Source organism: Vigna umbellata, chromosome 4, assembly GCF_029865625.1.
Source record: "Vigna umbellata cultivar VRB3 chromosome 4, Vumbellata_1.0, whole genome shotgun sequence".
NCBI classification, from domain to species: domain Eukaryota; kingdom Viridiplantae; phylum Streptophyta; class Magnoliopsida; order Fabales; family Fabaceae; genus Vigna; species Vigna umbellata.
The window spans coordinates 58,481,318-58,488,364 of NC_142168.1; the positions used below are offsets into that span (position 1 = coordinate 58,481,318).

General features: G+C 34.5%; 1 pseudogene; it reads right to left on the reverse strand.

Moving 5' to 3' along the window:
* Positions 1-4,917: 4,917 nt before the first annotated feature.
* LOC124830023 (cytochrome P450 94A1 pseudogene) lies at positions 4,918-6,650 on the reverse strand (annotated as a pseudogene).
* Between the last annotated feature and the right edge of the window lie 397 nt (positions 6,651-7,047).

The following is a 7,047-nucleotide window of genomic DNA, read 5'->3' on the forward strand; positions in this document are numbered from 1 at the left end:
TGAAAACTATTTTGGCCAAACTAATTTAGACTATTGTCCACAATTTGCCTTTGGCTTTGAATAATTGATTGCAGATAAATGTCACGCAGTTTTCATTACAATTTTTCTTTGTAATTCACTTTTTCGGGTTTGACCAGTGGCGTAAATATTCCTCTTTTACGAATATTTTTAATGTGCGATATTTCTCTAATTTTAATGTTTCGACACGAATGCATAGACGTAAAACACACATTTCATTGCGAATTGCGAAAGAAAAGTAGTCACCTTTTATCTTTCTTTTAACGTTTGATTTTTCTCTTCTTCTAAAATTTAACAGAGGCTAGTTCTATAATACATTTTATCTGGTAACCAAAATGTCCAAAATGAAATGTACTTAAACTTATGGACTATGTAGGTTAATAACTTTTTCATAACAACTTTTTCATAACAATTTTTGAATAACTGTTATGTGTCACTATTCTATTAATCCGTTTAAATTTATTTTTAAAAAAAAATATTTGAAACAGACAAATCATAATCCATTACATAGACGTTGTCAAAATGTTGGCAAAAATAAGTCGTTCTTGCTAAAAATCAACTGAATTTAGTAGAAACATTCACGTTGAAACTGGGTTGAGTCAGTTCCAACCGAAATTCGACTAAGTCAATTTTGCCAAAAATCAATCAAATTCGATTGAATCGGCACTAACCAAAGTTTGGTCAAGTCAACCAAACTGAACTGCACCTTTAGAGACTATCAATTAATTTTACCAATAGAAATATATGTTGATAATTTAAATTCTATTGATAAAATTTCTTGATAGATTTTAATTTATCGATAAATTTATTTTCCTTCCCTCAATAATTTTATAAAATTCTTGTAGTGAATTGTTTAGTTCGTTTGTGAATAACAATAAATATGAACTTTCTTAACACATGTTTTCTTAGACAAAAGAGGCGGCACCAAAGCCTAGGAATGGAGAATATGGGCATCATTAAAAAAAAAACTTAAATCAACGGGAAACAAAAAAAAAATATACTTGAAGCACTTCATACTTGTTTGTCAATAATTATTGAAACAAGATTACTCAAATTGTTAATATTGTTTTGAACTCAGTAAAAGTAAATCCTTCGATCCTTACCAAAAGTTTAATTGCAAATATTAAAAGTTGTCATGGTTATCTTTGACATAAAGTAAAGGATAGATTGTTAAACAAAAAGCTTTTGAAAAGAGTTTGACAACTACAGGATTCTTAAAATGATCTTTTGAGACTATCGCAAATCGTAAAAGAAAGTGTTTTCGGTATCTTATCCATAGCATGTTACATCATGGTAAAAGATTTATTTATAATAATTAAAGCATAGAATATCATGCATAAAAAATGAGTTAACTACCCCTACCTTTTTTTCAAGAATTTTTCTAGGAATGGAAATGTAACACCTCTCGTGTGTGATTCAAAAAGTCATAACCTTAAATTTTGAGACCATCTTAAAAGCCTCATTTAAACATAAATATATACTTCTTTTATTTCAAAAGAAATTGTTTCAAAACCAATAAATTTCAAAGGAATTTCTTAACTAAAACATCAATCCAAATTACATTTGAAAATATAAATAAAGACATTCTCGAAGTCATTAGCCTACTCCTCATGGTTGTGCATCCTGACCTATATCTGCAATATATAATATGCTCACGTATAACATAAGTCATACGGTCATCACAGGTGGAAACCACAACCACATACAAACAAGGGTGAACTAACGTAAAACAACTTAGTAAATACAGTTCATAGGTAATCACTATTCATATATCACATAGCGAAATACATCATCGATAACATCAACACCCCATATTCATAATTAACATATAATCTTATTACATCAACTAATATATACAAACTGTATGTCCTTTCCGAGTACCTTACAGTTTAATATGTTTGCTTAACAAAAACTTACGATCAAGGTCATCCTGCCTATTCAACAAAGCCTTATGACTAGGACAAGTTTCCCCTGTTTTCTAAAAGCCTTACGAGTAAAAACTCTATCTACTCACCAAAGCCTTATAAACAGAGCATTATACTCAGTTCTAGCCAAAGCATTATGGCGATACACAACTCCCTTTTTTCCGTGGCTGACCAAAGTCCTATGGACGTAAAGGAACCAATTTAGATTTACAACTATGAGACAAGGACATAACATCCAAGCATGTTAACAACAAACCATTGAAACAACAACAAACACACAGCTTGACCAAGAGGGTAACAACTTGGTCAACAAGCTTAGAACTCGGAATTACCAACCACAACTCAACATCACAAAACACAACTCAACTAAACTCCATATAAGCTCAACCAACTACTCAAATAGCTCGAAAACCATGCCCAACAGCTCGACCATATAAGAAATACCCCTAGACTGTTATGTAAAACAACCAAAATCAAGCTCTAGTATCTCGAAACCCATTAATTATCTTTGATGCCAGGAAGCTATGATTAATACACTAGCTCTCCGAGCTCGAGTTGTGTTTTATTGTGACAACTATTCTATCATACAAATCGTCTCTATTCAAATTAAGCATAAACGAATGAAGCATATTAAAATGGACTGTCATATTTTAAAGAGAAATAGAAAATTATTAATGGCTTGATGAAACTTCTTCATGTCTTTTTACATGCAATTGGCTAATGTACTCACCAAAACTCTTCCACCTTCTATGTTCAATAACATGTGTTTCAAGTTGGACATGTTTAATCTTTACTCTGAGCTTAAGGGGTCTCATCCAAAAAAAAACAAAAATTGATATAATTATAATTTAATAGTTTTGAGTTTATATGTTTCTTATTTTTATGTGTACTTTTTTCTCATTCTCCTTGTACATTCATGATTAATTGATCAATAATAGCTGTTTTCAATTTTTTATTCTTCTTGTGTGTACTTCTGTTTTTCTTCTTTATCTTCTCTTTGATTTTGTTATGAATCTTAACTATAATATCCACCTCTAAAAGAACCATCATACATTGTATAGAAGTAAATTAAGAAAATTCAAAATAAACTCCTACTGGATGATAGAAGGAAATAGTTAAATAGCCTAAGTTAAATGAAAAAAATGTATACAAACAAAAGTAAGAGAGTGGTTTAAATAGTAAAGAATTAAAATTGTTTAATATGATAGTATTAGATAAATGGAGGTGGAGATCATATAAGAACTATAACATCTCGTTTTTTTCACACAAAAATATTACATAATCAATGTTTATGCCATTCGCGAATATAACACCTGCTATAGTTATTCAAATATAATTGTATATAATTGTATTAGGTATAATGATGTAAAGAATTACATATACTTATTTTAACTAAAACTTATGCATGACTAAATTTGTATTCATTATATTGTTGCATTTCCTTCATCTTGGATCGGATCTGTTATCACATCCTCCTCTGATCTTGTATGACACACATGTTATATGATCATTGCATAAACACAAATAAGCAAGGGTGTGTTAATATACAAAAGATCACTTATAAAGCAGGCATAAGACTATTACTACACATAATCCAGTTATAACAACAATCATATTCTCATGCAATATTTATACTAGACTCAACCATCTGGATGAAACATTGATGCAAAATCCCAAGGGGTCATGCACTTGTGGTGACATCCACTTCTCATATGGAGCCATCGTTAATGCAATACACCATGTCTTCCACAAGGTTAGCCCATCAACACCTACGACCAAATTCAGCCCATAGACTAGGACCTCCTACAACTTTAGCACTTAACTCATCATTCTCTACTTGAGATTGAATGGTTATTAGAGTATCAAGATAACCTCCAATGTCAAGACTCTCACATCAACATGTACACTAATTAGTTAAAAACACATAATCACTCCACAAGATCCCTAGAAAAACTCATACCATATTCATATCAACCAATTTATCATGCAATATAAAGTCATATAATACACATTTGGCCAAATTCGTGTTCATAATTTAACTCATAACAGTAATCAAGTCAATCATACAACTATACATACAAATTAGTAATATAATCACCCATGTTTTCAGAATAAATCGTCAATAAACAATCAAACTGGACACAATCTAGTCATGGTTGGTCAAAGCTCGGCCACAGCTCAACCACCACGGCTATAACTCGGCCATAGCTCGACCAAGGAATTAAAGAACTTGTCCAAGGTCTTCAACAATGTTGAATATAGTGAAAACTATGTATGAGATTAATCTCTCTTGTGTTGAATATACACATATAGGATCCTTTATTTATAATAGAAGAAATATGGGTTAAGCACAAAATACAAATAAGAAATAATAAAAAATTAACTAAAGATAAAAGATAAATATAAAATAAAGATAATATATCAAACACTCCCTCTCAAGCTAATGCATACAAATTGTATGTATCAAGCTTGTTACTAATATAATTAAAGACTTAGCGAAAATATATTGCTTATGCACTCAAGTGACACCAAATTGCTAATGATTTGTGAAGACGACATAGAAAACGAAATACATATTAGAAGAACGAAATACATATTAGAAGAACCAGACTTTCGATACTATGTTGAAATTCAACCAATCATAAACTACCGTCGATTATATGTTTCCATGTTTTTCGATTATATGTTTCCATGTTTTTGCACACTTGTGAATAAATAGCACTACTACCTAAGTTATTTTTCATTTCAGAAAAGGATGTCAAAAATGAAATATGACGAAAATACAACATGAATGCCATGTCTTACTTTACGTTAATCAATATAACTATGTTAAGAAAAGTTACCACAACTCAATTTTAAGTTAAATCTGACTAAATTAAAAGCTTAAAAATATTAAACACTCATTTGATATTTTATATTTAATATTTAATATTTTATCCTTTTTATTTCTTTTTCTTTGTCAAATAACTCTAAATGTCAAAATTATTTTCCTTCTAAAATAATAATCATTAGGAATGTTAATACAATATAAAAAAAATGCAAACGATTACATAAAGCTCAAACCCAAATCCCAAACATGATACTAGTAACTTAGTGAAGGAATGACTTGTTCGAAATGCAAGAAGATGGGTATTAATCTGAGGTTTCCCGCTCAACGATCTTGACAGGAAAACCACCTTCCATCTGGGAGGTAAGGAAGGAAATGAAGTTGGGCTCCACCCCTTCAGCCACCGTAGGAACAACCGCGAACCGCCGAAGAATCCCAGCCACCACACTTTGCATCTGCATAAAAGCCATATCTTTCCCCAAACATATTCTGGGACCAGCTTGAAAAACAGGATATGTGAAAGAATCTTTTGGCACAAACTTCCACTTTCCGGATTCAAGCTTCTCTAACCACCTCTCTGGCTTAAACTCTGCCCAATCCTCACCCCAAATACTCTCCAACCTCCCCATGGCGTACACGTGATAAGTCACCAGCGACCCCTTCTTCACCACCGTCCCATCCGGCAAAACGTCGTCCTCCACCGCTTCCTTGGTGTCCGTGGGCACCGGTGGGTACAGTCTCATGCTCTCGAACAATGATGCATGCGTGTAAACCATATGCTTCACTTCATCGTAAACCGCAGCCTCCGATTTGTCCAATATCTCATTCACAATCTCCTTCTCCACTCGAGGGTTCTTCGATAGCAGCCAGAAAAACCAGGTCAGCGCTGCTGACGTGGTATCCTTCCCCGCCAATATGAAGCTTATGACTATGTCCGTCACAAAGTCTTCATCAGAGTGCCCCGAACTCAAGAAACGCGAAAGCATGTCTACCGATTCAAGGGAGTCCTTCTCCTTCAACTCCCTCTTCTTCTCTCTTACTATGTTCTTCGCGAACTCGCGCACTTCCCTCACTGCCATTCGCAACCGCTTTTCCGAACCTATGTTAAGCGCCCTCTTCACTTTCCACTCTAACGGAAACAGTTCGCGGAACCGATTAATGATTATCTCTGTCGCTTCTTCGTACGCCACCGCGAACTTGCTCCGTTCAACCGATGGCGTCAGGTAGTTTGCGTCGAATCCAAAGGCGATTTTGCAGATGTTATCGAAGGCGAAGCGTTGGAGGATGTCTTGGAAATCGAGGGTCTGGTCTTGTTGTGCCGCTGAAGCCATGATGGGGATGAGGTGGTGGGAGAGTTCGGCATCCACCACTTGCTCCACAAACTTGCGGAGAGACTTTGTATTGAATTCGTGGCTTGCGAGTTGTCTTTGGAACTTCCATGTGTTGCCATCGGAGTTGAATATCCCCGTGCCGAGGAAGTCGGAGAGCGTACTAATGACGGTATTGCCCTTTTGGTAGTTGGAGAAGCGGGTCTTGAGAATGTGCTCGACGTTGGCAGGGTTGCCAGTGAAGACTTGGAGGTGACCCAGTGGGCGGTGGAAGGTGAAGGTGTTGGCGGGTGAGATTTGGACTATATCAGATTCCCACTGAAGACGGCGGCTGCCGGTGCGTTTAAGGGCTAAGTAGGAGCCAATGAGTGGATATGATGGGATAGTAACGGTTTGTTTATTTGGAGCAGCCTGTTTGTTGTTGAAACGTGAGGAGTAGAAGAAGACGATGAGGGGAAGGAGGAGGGAAAGGAAGAGGAAGAGAGAAGCTATCAACTGAATATTCGTAAGAATTTCAATCATTTTCCTATGTGTTAGCAACCGAGGAATCGAAATTTGGTATATGTTGTTGGACATGTTGGTCATGAAGGAAAATTTGTGTATATATAGAGAATGATAACAGTCAAAGAGGAAGGCTTGGAGAAAAAGCATGGAACCTGTCCTCCCGGTGGATATTTCTTTCGTTTACTTTTTTAACAATTTATTTTTGACAATTTTTTAACAATACCGTGTATAAGCATGTATGAGTGTGTTATTGGTCCGTTTTAAATATACGGAAGTAAAAAAATTATTAAAATATGATTTTTTTTTAACATCAGAGTTATTAATTTGTTTGAATATTTTTTTAAAACAATAAAAAAAAAAGCTGACGTGGGGGAGTAAATTTGGGAGCAGAATAAGTTTTGGGGTTCTTAAATTTCTGAAACCCCAAGCATCTTGCATTCTGGAA